Below are 14,940 nucleotides of genomic sequence, written 5' to 3'. Positions count from 1 at the left end.
TTGGACTTCGACGGGCGGCGCCCTTGATAGGCTGCTCATTCATTCATTCCTTAATTCATTCATTCATTCATATCTGCATACATACATAAATACACACACACATACATACATACATACATACATACATACATACATACGTACGTACGTACGTACATACATACATACATACATACATACGTACATACACATACATACATACACACACATACATACATACACACATACATGCATACCTGCGTATGCACATACGTACGTACGTACACTACTCAATTTACGCACTGTGGACGTATTATGAAAAATTGAGGAGAAACGTGCGATAATTTAAGTAAACCGGCATCAAATTTCGTTAGTCACGTTTAGCTCAATGTATAACATATGACTTTGGCGTTACGGTAACCTTTACGTAAGCTGTGACCTACGAATTGCACTTGTTACATGCGCTTTCGTAGTTCCGTAATATTTGTGGTCACAATAATTTGTTATATTTCTTTACAAAAATAAACGATACAACAAAACGACTCAAATAAGTGCGCTGCGTAGGATTTAAAGCCGTCTAAATAGAATATCTTGGTACACCACACACATTTCATGGAAAAGAACAAAAAGAACGAGCTAAGAGAGAAATCACCATTGTTACGTAGAGGAAGAACCGGTCATAAAAGAGCGTTCTAAGCAGAGCCATGGCTGGATCCCATCCGCAACACCCCGTTTCCCGTTTCCCTTCTCATGCTAAAAACACCGGGCAGCTAGGCAAATTGAATTGTCCAAGAACTCGCAAGGCGTCGCAGCAATGACCACAATTACTACCGTTCGAACCACTATGCGCGTAGCTTAGATTGGGCTTAACCGCTTGCATAATAGTGTGATCGGGAAAGTGATAGTTCTTCTTGTTTGGTGATTTTTTATGACGAAATGTTATCTCGTCGATACTACGTACAATCGTGTACTTTTAATTCAAATCCCATGTCGCATTGTACGAAACTTTTCAAAAGCAATACAGCGATAATAAATTCCAACTAAGCTGTTTCACTATAAATGTTATAAATGGTGTTATATCGACTGCGGAAAATATTAAGAACGAAATTTGATCAGAGTACAAATATGTTTGCATGTTAAAAGCGAAGCGGGTGACAACTTTAGGCACCCTTCTTCACCTAGAAGGGCTGATAAAGCTGTAGTTATTGCCGGCACAGCGTCGCACAGCGTGATTTGCTCGCCCGCAAGAAATGTGTTTTCAGTTTCTGCTCTGACATTGGTGTGATTTTCTTCATGCGTAACACTCGCAATCGTCGCTGCAGTAATTTAACACGCATAAGTGGGATAGAATTCTCCTTGAAGAAGTCACGTTTCCTGGCTTCCACAGAAGCGCAGCGAACCAAGCTTGTATCCCGCAAACGGCAGGATTGACAACGACTGCTGAGGAAAGCCTGCAGCCCAGTAGGTCCACACGCACCCCTTGCCGCTTTCGTAACTCGCTGCGATGCTCTTCTGTCGGTCGGAGCAACGCCGCCTGTATTAACATTGCCTGACGCGTCGCGCGCTTTTCAATGGGAAGGGTAGGGACGCTTAGTTCAGGCACTGATCCACTATGTGGCGCGTGCCGGCGGACATCTCGCCTTACGTCACTGCTCGCGAGTCGCGAACGCTGCACCCACTTCTACGACGTGTGTCTGTCAGCTTGCCTGTTGGGCTTCAAGGGCTGTTTCGCTTACGTCTTAGCCGCGAAGGGGCGCTAGTTCTGTGGCGCACTGGGGATCTCGTTCAACGTGTCGCTCGCTTCATACTTGCTGCATTTTTCCAAAGATGAAGACGGTGGCGGACTGAAATAGTCTAAGAACATACTGATTGTCGGGTAGACATATAGCTAACAGAAAACGATATTTTCGGATGGGGCAGCCATTGTTTTACTGATATTTTTCTTTCTGGAGTATTTAAAGAAGAAAAAAATTGCGTGCACGTTTTTTGTTCAGGCGCTCACTTCTACGATTACTTTCCAATAATATCACGTGCTTTTAAACTTCAGGAAATTATAGGAAACAAAAGGATAAGCAGCTGCGATCCTGCCACGCTGTCCGGGCGCTTCTACAGTACAGTCCTCAATTTTAGAAGTGCGTACCGATGCGGAGTGCGAACAGGGGGGTCAAAAGAATACCTCAATGCGGAGGGGATAGAGGGGGGATGCCCCACTCAGAAAATTTCAGGGCCTGTGATCCGAGTAGATAAGCGCGCAAAGCCGGCATCAGCTTGCGGCAGCGCAAGGGATTTTGCTTCGTGACAAAGGAAGTTTTATCAGTGACAGACCAAGACAGACAGGCATGGTGAAAAACAAGAAGGCGTAGGAGCGCCGCCTCGGGAACGCTAAACAGACTTTCCACTATTTTGCATAGTTTCCGAAAAGCGGCGCTGGCTGGCGGACACGAAAGCACGCTGGAAGGCTACGGAGCGGGGAAGGGTAGGAGAGAGCAACAGGAGAGTGGCTGTTTGGCCATTTTTCGCTCACGCGTTAGGCACTGTTTATACAGGCGGCGTTGGTCGGAGCAATGTAACCGCCGCCGTCTATGCTGGCGCGAAAGTGAATTGTGTATACGTGCTGTCGTATTACTGTGTTCTTACCTGTGCGCGTAGATTGATACCAAAGGTTTAGAAAACCTCTAAACACATTTTCTGTCGCCGCCTTAGACGCAGTGGCCTTATCTGGGGGTCGCAGGAAATGAATGTATCTTTTCATTCGCACCACGAGAAGCACCCTCCTCGCCCTCTTTGCAAGTCGCCGACTTCGTGTTCTCCAGAAAAAACAACAGCATGCAAAACCGCAAAAAGAAACATCTGGGCCAAGTCATGCCGGTATTCATTCCGTACTGATATCTGACATTGTTGGCCAAGATCTTCGGTCGTATCAGGGAACGCTCGTGTCATCGCACGACCGATGCATGCCGTCATCGGAGCTATATTTCCTTTCGTGCGGCGGAATAAAGCGTGCTTCGGTGTCCTGGTTGTTTTTACACTGCTAGATTGCAACTACCTGACGCAGCTTTTTGGGGGCGGTACGTGATGCCATCTATGAAGCAAAAAAGTGCGAATCTGAGTTGGCGCCGAACTGCTGAACCCTCTTAAGTTAAAAAGCGTGACTTGATTATGCTTTTTCTTATGAGTGTGTTCATGTTGTAAGTTTTCAAGTGTGTTGTTCAAGAGTTTCAGCTCCGTATTCTTCCTATCTAATTAAAAGTAAACAAATTTGTATATTTTTCGCTCTTATGACTGTCATTTCACTACATTCCTGTTTCTGTTTTCTGCGCTGATATTTATTTATGTACCACCTGCATGTACCATCTGTATGCCCACCTGCTATGGCCTCGGAATGAGACTGGCAGTATTGAAAATAAATAAAAGGAAAAGTTTGCATGCGAATTTAAGCACTCCCTTTTCTACGAGGAAGTGCGCCGTGCTAAGGCTAGAGATTTATACAGCCCAGGCCTTCAACCGTGCTTTTTTGATGTTGTTAGCCTTTCACTGCACTTGAGTCAGTTAAAAGAAATGTTTGACTGAACAAAAGATTAACACGCTGTGGGATACTGAGAGCAGCAGCTCGAGCGGTGCTACTCACTCGAGTGGTATCTAAAGTGACTGAATATCAGTCGTAAACGTTAAGTTCTTGGTCTGTGCCTACTTTTTTTAATGTTTGCTAATTAAAGAATTATTCCTTGCGCCGGTCTCATTTAGCTACTGCCGCTAAAAGTGTGTTTTCTTTGGGGGGGGGGTTCATTTTATGCTTTCCCAATCTAAGCACCCCACCCCCTCCGACTTTGGGCATTGCGGTATTGGAAAAAAAATCGTGCTTACAATCGAGTAAATACGGTACGAAGGAAGCTTTTTACATAGCTCAGCTTTGCAGTTTTGTGTCAGTACTCTTTGAAAGCACAAAAAATCTAATCCCCTTTCTTAAAGAAAGACGGCTCAACAAGTAGATTTCTTTATGCGAACTCGAATTAAAGTCAAAACTCAAAGTTAACGAAGTACTGACGAAATTTTTGTGGTACATTTTTGCCTTCCGGAACTCATTTATTCCCGTTCAATTAAATTTGGCAACGTGCTCACATAACACTTGTGCTCAGACGACATGTTCATCAGCAGACAGGGAGTGGATATTTTGCAGGGTGTGAGCACAATACAAGTGTCCCTAGGAGAAAAAGAGCACTCCTTGATGTGGGGAGGAAAATCCTCTTCTTCATCGGTGACTAGTTTGTGGCACACAAGCAACACCACACCAGCATCATCGGCATGCTCTCGAACATGAAGAATATGTTGGACGACAAAAAAAAAAGCCCCTCAAAGTTCTTAATAGAAGAGCTGTCGCTTTTTTTTGCTTTTTTGTACTGCCTGTTGTGGATAATTGTTCCTTGAAATGCCATTCTTATGAATTCGTTCACAATTTTGCCCTCGTACGTTAAGAAATGTGCAATGACATCTTTTTGCTGTGAATTTAGGCATGCATCCATTGGTTTTCCGAATAGGCGTATGTTATCAACTGTTGCAACCTTTTTGGTTAGAGCATTTCCTAGTTGTTGCTGGCAGAAGAACTGCACATTTGAGCCTAGAGGTGACGAATGAAGAATAGCCTGTAGCTCCTGCTGAACAAAAACTCTTTCCACAATTTGACAAGGAGCCCCTTTTGCTGCCTTCAACATTTTTGTTATTCTTCCATTTCCCGTCTCAAAGGGAAAGGCGGAGCAAGCCCATAGCGGACCTAAACTTTCTACACAGTTGCCGAGATGCAACAACTGGTGCACGTTAAACGTCATGAAACATTCTCCGTACAATCCTTCGGCTCTTGCCACGAACACTTGAAGCAGGTGCCCTAGAAGAACAATACATACACATAGCTATAGATTATAACCTTAAACACGGTCCAAAATGTCATGAAAAGGAGAGTCATAAGTCATTCGGTTCCTTTATTTTTGATAGCTGTGACAAATTCCTAGCAACAGATTCCTATTTTAAATGCAAAGTTATTTGATGTCTTCAAGACTGCAATGGTTCGTTTCAGCCACCATCTAGTGTCATCAAATACTCGTTCAACTTATTCCAGCAAGAATTCGCTGCAGACATTAGGCTCATATATCGGGTTCTTGCCTCGGATTCATGTTGGTTTTGCCTCCCATTATTTCACTGTTGCTGTTTTTGTGAATTGCGTTATGGCCACAAATTTTTTCTAACTGCTATGAATGCTGCAATCTCACATAACTGATTCGGTAGTTAGGTTGAAATCAGCCAAAATTGCAAGTTTAATAAGTTCCATTATAGGTGCCCAAGGTGATAATGAGTCAGAGTCCTCTCAATATGCAATTTATTGTAAAACTCGCGTGAGTTCAATTATGAAGAAGGGCAATCTTTTTAGTGCGTCGAAGCTGTGGTATTTTAATGCCCCTCTAAATTTGCCTGCCAAGGCTGTTCAGGAAATATTCATACATTTTTTTTTACCTAGCATTTGAGCTGGCTCAATAATGTGATGGTGTTTCTAAACTTCAGCTCAATCATTTTTTTTTCTCACTTTCTCCCTTCCTTTCTTCCCCATGACTATAAATTGGGGTCAGGCTGGGTATGCAAGCCTGATTAGTATGGGCAGTTCTGCCTTTCACGGCCCTTTATGCCTGGTTGTACCCATCCTGAGTATGGATAAAAGTACACAGTATTAGTACTATTATTTGCTGCATTCATGTTATTTTTCTAGTCTGCATTACTTATGACGGGTTCCTTACATTAATCCAACTGAAGTTAGGTGAAAAACAAGAGGAACTTACTTGCATGTTGGAGTTGTCTTGGGGAAATTTCAGCGAGTAGTAGGGTGTACACTGCTTCCACTAGCAGGGCTGCATGCCTCCAGTAGCGGTCTCGTGGCACTCCAAGCAGTGTCGGCAGGGAGAAGAAAAGAAGCCAGTTTCTCCACTCGCTGGCTTTCCAGAAACTCCTCTCATGCAAGGACCGAGGCAAGCGTGTAAAACTGTGTGGTGGGCAAATGCTCAGGAGGCGCCTGTCCAACTTGTCGACTGTAGAAGGAGCACCTGCATGCGCAAAAAAGAAATTTCTGAATTGAAGCTTTCATTCATATAATTTACAAGTTTTATGACGGCTGTCCCTTTCCAAGGGCAGAGGGACAAAGCAATGAGGGAGACAAAACAGAGTACGCTGACCCCCAACCCGAAGGTTTAGTTAAAAACCAAGAAAATAAATATGCATACATCAGCAAAAAAAAACACACGCACATGCATACACACACACACACACAAAAAGGCAAGACTGAATAACTTACGGAATGTGATATTGTGGTGATTACGAATCACAGTACCTTCCTTTTCAAGTAGCTATCCTAATGGGACACTTTCAAATGAAGTTTTTTTTTTGGTAATTGGTAATGCATGAATTTTGCAAGCAGATTGTTCACGGTATCACTAAATATTTTCACCACTTCAAGCCGAGCAGAACACCCCCATGTCATGCAATGAATGGCCAGATTGGTTCATTTTCCTCTTTCATTCATAGTTCCTTAGTTTTTACCCGCCACGGTGGCTCAGTTGCTAAGGCAATTCGCTGCTGAGCACAAGGACGCGGGTTCGATTCTCGGCCGCGGCGGCCACTTTTCCGGTGGGGGTAAAAAACAAAAACGCTCATGTGTACGAGATTTCGGCACACGTTATAGATCCCCAGGCGGACAAAACTAATCCGGAGACCTCCACTACGGCGCGCCTCATCACCTGAGTTGCGTTCGCGCGTTAAACCTCACAATCAATCAATCAATCAATTTGTTCCTTAGTCTACTTGGAACCATATGACTTTACAACACTGATTTTGCTGCATACTTATTTTACAAAGCTGCGAACAAAATCTCGAGTGCTAGCTTTCCTGGCAGTAATATTGAGTAAGGCTCACCAATGTAAACGAGGTTCTTAGAGGCTGATGAGTCCTTCTTTTTCTTCGAGGTCGATGAGTCCTTCTTTTTCTTCAAGGTTGATGAGTTCTTTTTCTTTGATGCGGATGAGCTCTTCTTCGAGACTTCCTTAGTTGTTGGACTTGTTGGAGAGTCCAACCAAAACCCCACCAGCTGTCGGGTGACACCCAAGAGGACGCAGTGCATGTAGTCGACAGCTTGGCCTCGGACGATGTCGAAGTTGTTGAGGTTGATTAGGGGTGAAAGTCCATTCATACCGTTCACTGCAACACCCAGCTCTGCAGCAAGTTTCATGTCCCGAAACACACCAGCTGGTGTTCTTTCAACTTCTATATCCGTCCGCCGATAACGCAAGGCACCTGCAATGATTGGTCTGGAATGAGCTCATAAATCTCTCTTGTAGTTCCCAATATTACGCTTAGCAACAAGACTCGTTTCTAGCCAACACCTGTGCATAACGTCAGCAACTGGTTGTGTTGTCCTTTGTTGCACAAGCCCTAGCATATTTTGCCCATATTTATGCATGCCTTATAACTGAGCTGTCAAGGCCATCCACACAATTTGTGATGCTAAATGCCACGCAAACCTATACCCCTTAGTCATGATATTCAGCATGTGGCGCAAATTTTGCATGTTTGAAGTTGATATGTACAGTGTATGTTCACTCCAATCAGCTTCAGTTATTAATAACTTACATTTTCTGAAACTGAACTACATACAGTAAAAGCTCGTTAATTCGAACTTCAATAACTTGAATTTATGGATAATGCGAACGGTATGATTTGGTGCGGCCAAGCTCACATAGAAGCCTATGTATAAAAAAGCCAGTTAATTCCAACGCAAGTATTCAAACTGCGAGGCCCTGACTCGGCAGCTTGGTGTGGGTACGGCCACACAAATGCACATCCTGTCTACACACAATGCTGGGTCACCTCCAGAATGTGAAAAATGTCAAAAAACCTCCAGTAGTGAAAACCAAACAGAAAAAGCAAAATTGGGTAAAATAAATTAAAACCCCCATGGCGGGTGTTTTCGAGGATGTAATGTTTGCGGACTACATTGGTGCGAACACGGGTGCAATGCTGTGTGGGGCGGTGACAGATGAGATCATTTATGTGTAAAATGCAAATCTTGTCTGCAAAGAGACGGGAGGCAAAACTATAGTTTTGAAGAAGTTGTAGAGGTGGCCTTCCACCACTTTTGCTTGATAAAGCAAAAGGAGCTGGCTGTCGCCTAAATCACCTGCTTTTTTAAAGCATTGAATTCTTGGCATGCCCTACGGCTTCACATTCACTGTGTACTGTTAACTTTAGTTAGTCCGAGCTTTCATTAATTCCAAATGACACAGCATCCCCAAGCCGTTTCAATTAACGAGCGTTTACTGTACTTGAAAAGGGGTCTACAACTTGTTGTCCATGCTCTCTTCATTAAAGATACAGGTGCCGTGAGAAGTAAGTGGAGCACGGGAGCTGTGGCCGAACCGCATAGGAGCGCCGTGTAGCTGCACCGGCGGTAAACTATACGAGCAGAACACGCATGCGTGCCTGCCGACGCAGATAGCCCCTCTACCCAACTCAACCCACTTCTTTTAATGCGGCTTCGATCGTTGTTCGTGGCATACTGGCCTCATCGTTGGCGCTGATAGCAGACCCACCTAAAAATATTAGAAAAAAAAATTGTCACAGTAGATCTCTGCGATTGCAACGCTTCTTTAGCAGCTCACGTGCGCTGAAAGTGTGTGAGCGACGCTGCCAGATACCGCCTCCGCTATTAGCGCCATCGCCGAGACCAGTATGCCGCGAATAATGCTAGAAGCCACGTTAAAATAAGTGGGTTGAGAAGTACAGATGGGCTATCAGCGTCGGATGGCGCGCATGCGCGTTCTGCTCCTCCCGTTTGCCTCCGATTAAGCTACACGGCGCTCCTATGCGGTTCGGCCACAGTTCCCGTGCTCCAATTACTTCTGACAGCACCTGTACATAAATGTCTAGAAACCATCTTTCATGCATGTTGTACTAGGGCAGCAAAACAATCAGTTTTACTTGCATGCAGCTGGTCATACCTGCAAGGTTTTCCCCACATGTAAGGCACCAGGGGCAGCCAAAGTGTCCGTTGTACCGTGTTTGATTGCACACTTCAGCACGTGCCGGGGCATCCACCGAGCAGCATATGGCATGGATGCTCGACGTCACAGTCTGCGTTCCCACCATCCACACGATCTGCCCAATTCCCTGAACCGCACTGACAAACTTTTCCAGGAAGACACACATGTCAGGGTGCGTGGGCCCAAACCATAGTCCAGCTAGGACAGTGTTTTGTTGGCGTAGTCTTGGTGGAAGTTCGTTAATGACAAATTGAATTGGCCATACAGATGTTTTCGAAGATTTGTACACAGGGCTGCCGTCTGTGTTGAAGGTTAGAGTAAGGTCTCGCGCTGAAATATTAGAACTGCTTCTGAGGCTCTTGTAAACGGCAGAAGATGTAATGTCGCTGATTGCGGGCTCATTCAGTGTGGAATTCATCAAAGCCATCTTATTAAAGAGCTCCTGCTTGCACCTGTTGATGACTTGACGTATTTTCTGCTTTAAATCCATGATGCTAAAGAAGCAGCCCACTGCCTTTAGCCCAGACAGTTGGAAATCTTTCTCGCAACTTTCGCATCGCGCGCTACCAGGTCCGCACTCCTGAACGCAACTGCCACAAACGTTGCAATAGTAGTGTGCTTTACATAACGGTCAATCTGGGAGCTCCACATCTTCCTCAGCAAGTACTTGCTCCGGGGCAAGACGTTTCTCCTGAACCCGAACAGCGCGTTAATCAGACGCAGTAAGCCGTCGACAGTGTCCCACGGCAGCCCATGGGCAACAACAAACGCCAATATCATGACGATCGCTGCTGCCTTCGTTGTAGTGGAGCCGGACAGGGTTTCATCACCGTACTCGTCCAGGGCTGCCTTGAGGGTTTCGTGCGTGTCTTCCGGCGGCACGGGCGCAGAGTTTTCTTCGCTTCCCTCTATGCCTTCGGAACAGTCAAAGAAGTTCTCTTCCATGTTCACATCCTCCTCGGAACTCGTTGCGCACGACGGGGCGTCGGCTGCGATGCTTGATGTACCAGGAGTGGCCGATGAGTCGCTGGTTCCTGATGTTTCGGCTTCACTTTGATGTCTTTCTTCCCGCCGATGCCACCGGGTCGACGAAGGTACGCGAAATTCGCTTGATTCGTAGAGGTAACATTTGCGCTTTTTAGTTTGCTGCTCCATAGCCCCCCACCGATTCAGCCAGCGCAGGCCGATTGAGCAACCAAACAAACAAAGAAGCAACAAAGCCGCGCAGCGCCTGCACAGCGCAACCCAGCAGTACGGCGCGGATGGTGGCTGCAAGGAGGATCCAAAGGAATTCGGCGTGAGCAGAGAAAGAAAACGCAACAAGCAGAAACAGCGGAAAGGGCGACGCATCGGCTCCGCCCCCTCCAGCGCCAGCAGTTTCGCTTTTGCTTTCCAGAACTGCTACGAACTGCTCTGTGCAGCTGACTACACTAGTGCAATTGGTGTACAATTAGTGCACTTACAAAGCGTGTCTAGTGTACCAGGTGTGAATAAAAAAAGCGAATAATATAGTGATTTGCACTAGTATTATTTTTATAATTTTATAAATAAAAATATTATATTATTAACTTTTTTTTAAATAAAGACTCTACACTCGGTGTACGCTGTGCAGGTTCACAAATATCCATGATTACAACAGCGCAAGGGGCAGGACGAGAAAGGCTGACAAAGACGGGACTCGCCCAGCTTTGCACTCAGGCTCACGACGTTGCCCTTTGTGTTGCTCCCCAACATTCCAATCCTCCCTGTTCGGTGATATTCCTCTTGATCCGGGTTTGCTCAGGCAGGGACAAGACAAGTCTGCGCCTGCCTTGTCTCCGTGACCATTCCATCGGCCATTCCACCGTGTGCGCATTCCATCGAAGGGTGTTAAGTTGTGTAGTCTGCTGATTTTTAACATTGTTGTGTAATTTCCACCACGCAAGTATGCCACCTACTTACGCGTACGTGGAGTACAAAGACGGTGGTAGGGCGATCGTCGCCGTCTTTTTGATTAAGGATTTTGAGCCGGCGACTTTGGAGGATACCGCCCAAAACAAGAGGGTGTACTGGCGCTCGGAAGTGCGTCAAGAGGAGGGCTTCTACCCTGGCGACATTGTTTTACTTAGCCGTAAGTACATATTGCATGAATTTGTACTTGAAAGTGTCTAGAGAAAATGGTATAGCTGGTACCAGCTGGCTTTTGGTTATAAATTCCCAAATGAGCGCAGTTGGTCCAATCTGGAACCTGCTACCTTTTTTACTAGGATGGGGTTTCAGTACTTAATTCTACAGTTGCAGGTGCGCGCCGTTTGCAAATGCTGCTGGGTTTGCACTTAGTGGAGCTCTTGTATTACAAGTCCCGGCCTGGCCGCCGACTTCGCTCTACGCACCGAGCATCGGCAAGTTCTAACGGAGAGCTTCGTGTTCGAAAAGGCGTTACGCATGAGGACGCTGGGCAAGGATGGTAGGATGGAAGAGAGAAAAATGGAAACGGAGACCAGGCTGGGTGAGAAACTGCCACAGCCACTGAGGGTTTGTTTTTTAGTATTCGGCATATTCGTTGAAAGTTTGCGTTGAAAGTTGCTATCATTTTTGGCGCAAAAAAACTGTCTTGAATGAACGACCCGACTATTTTGTCTTCATGGACCCATCAGTGCGAAATTGATGCAGGAAACATCACAGCAGCACTGAGAAATAGTGTGAAATTTTTTGACTGGCCAATTTCGCAGTTCGTAAATTTCTATAAAAATTAGCCTTTGTTTCCCTTTTCTCTGTATAGTAAACAAAGCTGACCTCATCACAAGAATGAGAAAGGGGCACAAGCCTGTCCCGGATGCAATTTTTGACGCGGGCCCTTCCATCAGCGGTTCCAGCCACACCAAGACATCGGCCGAGGTGAATACAGTGGGGCTTGCATAACCTTGAAATCATTTATAACTAATACATGGGGTCTGTTCAATTCACCTGCACCACGTGAACCAGTTGAAGTGGTGCAGCACTCTGCCATTCCTTTCAGTGGTCCAGCTCGCAGCACCTGAGCTTTGCTGTTCGATACACTGGTGGTGCTGACGGGTGCAGGACAAATTCACGGATTTGCCTGCACTCTCTGTTGAGGTGCAGAAACAGATGAAAGAACTGCAAATCTGGTTCTGTCAACTGGCTTTGCACCTCTGTAAACTGGTCCAGGAGGTGCAGGGTGAACCGAGCGGACCCATGGTTTGCCTTGTGTTACCTCGGTTTCTTTTTTCTGCCTACCAGGGTGCCCCAACAGCAAAAGAGAAAAAAAATACAAAAAGGCATCCGCAAAAAAACACATGACCAAGCGGATCTTGTCGCAAAAGCGCAACGCCACCCTGCCGGAGTCGGAGGACGAAAGGGACTCGGACGATGATGACGAGTTGGTGCCAAAAAAACTCTTGCGGTTGACAAAGAACCGTGTAAGTGAGCTGGAGGTGAAGCTCCAGCTTTCTGAGAGGAGGCCGCTGGAGGAAGTTAGGCGGAGCAGGAGGCTGGAGGAATTCCTTGATGAAAGGACGTCCTTATGCACCCAACTGAGTTAGTTCAATTCTTTTGTTGACCTTTTATCAGTAAGCACTTACATGTGTTGCAGATGGCAGTACCGCTGCGCATGGCATTGCAAGCCTTTAGAATCCATTTGAAAGTTTTGAATGCACAAGGTCCTTGAATGCACAAGGTCCTTGAATGCACAAAGTTTTGAATACACAAGGTCCTTGAATGCACAAGGTCCTTGAATGCACAAGGTCCATTTGAATGCACAAGGTCCTTGTGCATTGCGCATGCTTAAAGAAGTACTGACACAAAATTTTTGTGTTTCGTTTTTTTCGCGGCTATAGGTGCCTACGAGCCCACTAATCGTAGAATGGTACATTACCGTAAAATACCGATCAAGCGCCCCCACCCATGCAAGCGCCCCCCTCTCATTATCCGAGTATTTTGAGTTTTCACACATTATTGAAGAAGTGCCCCCTCCTCCCCCCTCCCCCAACCACCGTTGATGGCCCAAACCAATGAAAGTGAAACTGCCCAGGGACACTTCTGACTATGTCTTGGCTAAACCAGATTTTAATTCGAGAACATAGGGTAGCCGTTAATTCTATACACGCTTGCCATTTTGTTGTCATCTGTCATAGCCGAGTGTGGTTGTGACTGTGACAACGGTGGTTTGTGACAAGCATTCGTAACGAAAGCTGGAGGACACTTGAAGATTTCTGAAAGGCACCTAGGCCATTTAGCTCGACCGTGAACGCCCTCCAAACCCATCACGAGTACACCTTGTTCAACATCTCAGAAATGGACAGATGATGGCAAGAGGCAAGAATGGATTCTCTGGCTAAAAGGACCAACAACGCGGTTGGCAGGAACACCGTATAAATTGCTAACACTGGTTGTGCCAAGATGGGCTTCATACACTGCTTCTTTACTAAAAATGTTTCTCCTTAGTGAACTACATTATTTTTTTTCTTTTTCAAGGGGGAGGGGGGAGGTAAGGTTGGTCAAAATTTACACACTGCCATTTTCAATTATGGGGCAGTTCCTAACAAGGGCCCCCTCCCCAAAATTCCGTGAACTATCTGCACTTTCAGGGGGGCGCTTGCTCAGTATTTTACGGTGGATTATCGAACGCAGTAGAAATAATTACTTGCAGCTCCGTTCATCCTTGTCAGTTTCGGTTTCGGTGAAGCGAACACCAAAGCAGCCCCCAAGACAGGAAGGCACATTTCACGTCACTGTTCTCGTTGCAGCACAGCCGATGCCGGTCCGGGCACACACTCACGCGCCAGACTGCCCCGACCGGCCGTAGTCATAGGCGACGTCAGTCCCAAAAACTGTGGTGTGATGCACAAGGCGGAAAAGCACGCTGCAACAGCTCCGCGGCCGCCTCGATGCGTCACGGGAGCTCTGACGTCGGCCGTTTGTGTCGAAGTGCAGATGATCTCAGTTGCGCGGAAAAGCTTTCTCGTGCACGCAAGGATTAAAATTCATTTAAGATGTGTTCCACTGAATGGTTACAGTTTACAACTTCCAAGGGGGTGTCTCCATACACAAAGGAAGCGTTCTGCAGAGTGATCTGAGCTTTGAAATTTCGTCTCAGTACTCCTTCAAGGCACATTGCATAGCCTTTGTCAACATAAATATGACTTTCAGAGAGGCTGAGGCGGATAGCAAACCTCCACTGGGGCACCTTATTTGCATTTCTCAAAATAAACATTTTTATCCCAAAACATAGAAGAGGGTGATGGTTTTAAACTGCTTATCTTTTGAGCTAATGTCGTGTGTTGGTCAGTAAGAACTTTTTTAAACCGTTTTCATTTATGACATTCCATTGTTGCTATGGAATTACCCGTAATGTTGGTTTAGGCGGCTACTTTTCAATTCTTTTTGTCGGTGCATCCACATTGCTAAGAGTGGAATAAATGGCACGGCCATATATTAAACAGCCCGTACTAGTTTGAATTACGACGTTTCACATGCCTGTGGCTTAAATTTTTATAGATTGGAAGTTGGCAGCTGTCACGAGGTGAAGTGAAAACGATAATGAAGATGCGCTCTTAAGGATATGCTCCAAACACCCCGAACATCATCATCGTCGTCTTGTCAAGCACCCAATGAGAAGATGTCAGCAACTACGGAGGGGATGCCGTGACGGGGAAGAAGAAGAAGACGTGGGTGGGATGCTGCGGAGATACATGGCTGTCGGGCGTTCGGACCCGAGCGTGTAGCGGCGAGCATCGAAGAGTGACATCTGCACCTACCATCCGCCAGTCATCAACTCCAGCATCAGGAGGAGTCAACCGTGCGTCCACGAGGGCCGCGTTCTCTTCAACCGCGAGAGCCTGGAACACGGTGCACCACAGGGGGCGTCCATACGTGATCGGGCCCCCACCTACAA

General features: G+C 46.1%; 1 long non-coding RNA gene across 1 annotated transcript; it reads right to left on the bottom strand.

Annotated features, from left to right (window-relative positions):
- Positions 1 to 4,022: 4,022 nt before the first annotated feature.
- LOC144167007 (uncharacterized) lies at positions 4,023 to 9,394 on the bottom strand. The gene is made up of 4 exons (XR_013321814.1): positions 9,006 to 9,394; positions 6,925 to 7,302; positions 5,799 to 6,059; positions 4,023 to 4,855 (listed from the first exon to the last, which is right to left on the bottom strand). It is a non-coding gene; the product is annotated as an uncharacterized LOC144167007 (long non-coding RNA).
- Between the last annotated feature and the right edge of the window lie 5,546 nt (positions 9,395 to 14,940).

Source organism: Haemaphysalis longicornis, unplaced genomic scaffold (assembly GCF_048455015.1).
Source record: "Haemaphysalis longicornis isolate Haplotype H1 unplaced genomic scaffold, Haemaphysalis longicornis Haplotype H1 scaffold_2, whole genome shotgun sequence".
Classification (NCBI taxonomy): Eukaryota; Metazoa; Arthropoda; class Arachnida; order Ixodida; family Ixodidae; genus Haemaphysalis; species Haemaphysalis longicornis.
This window is presented reverse-complemented; position numbering and strand designations above follow the sequence as displayed.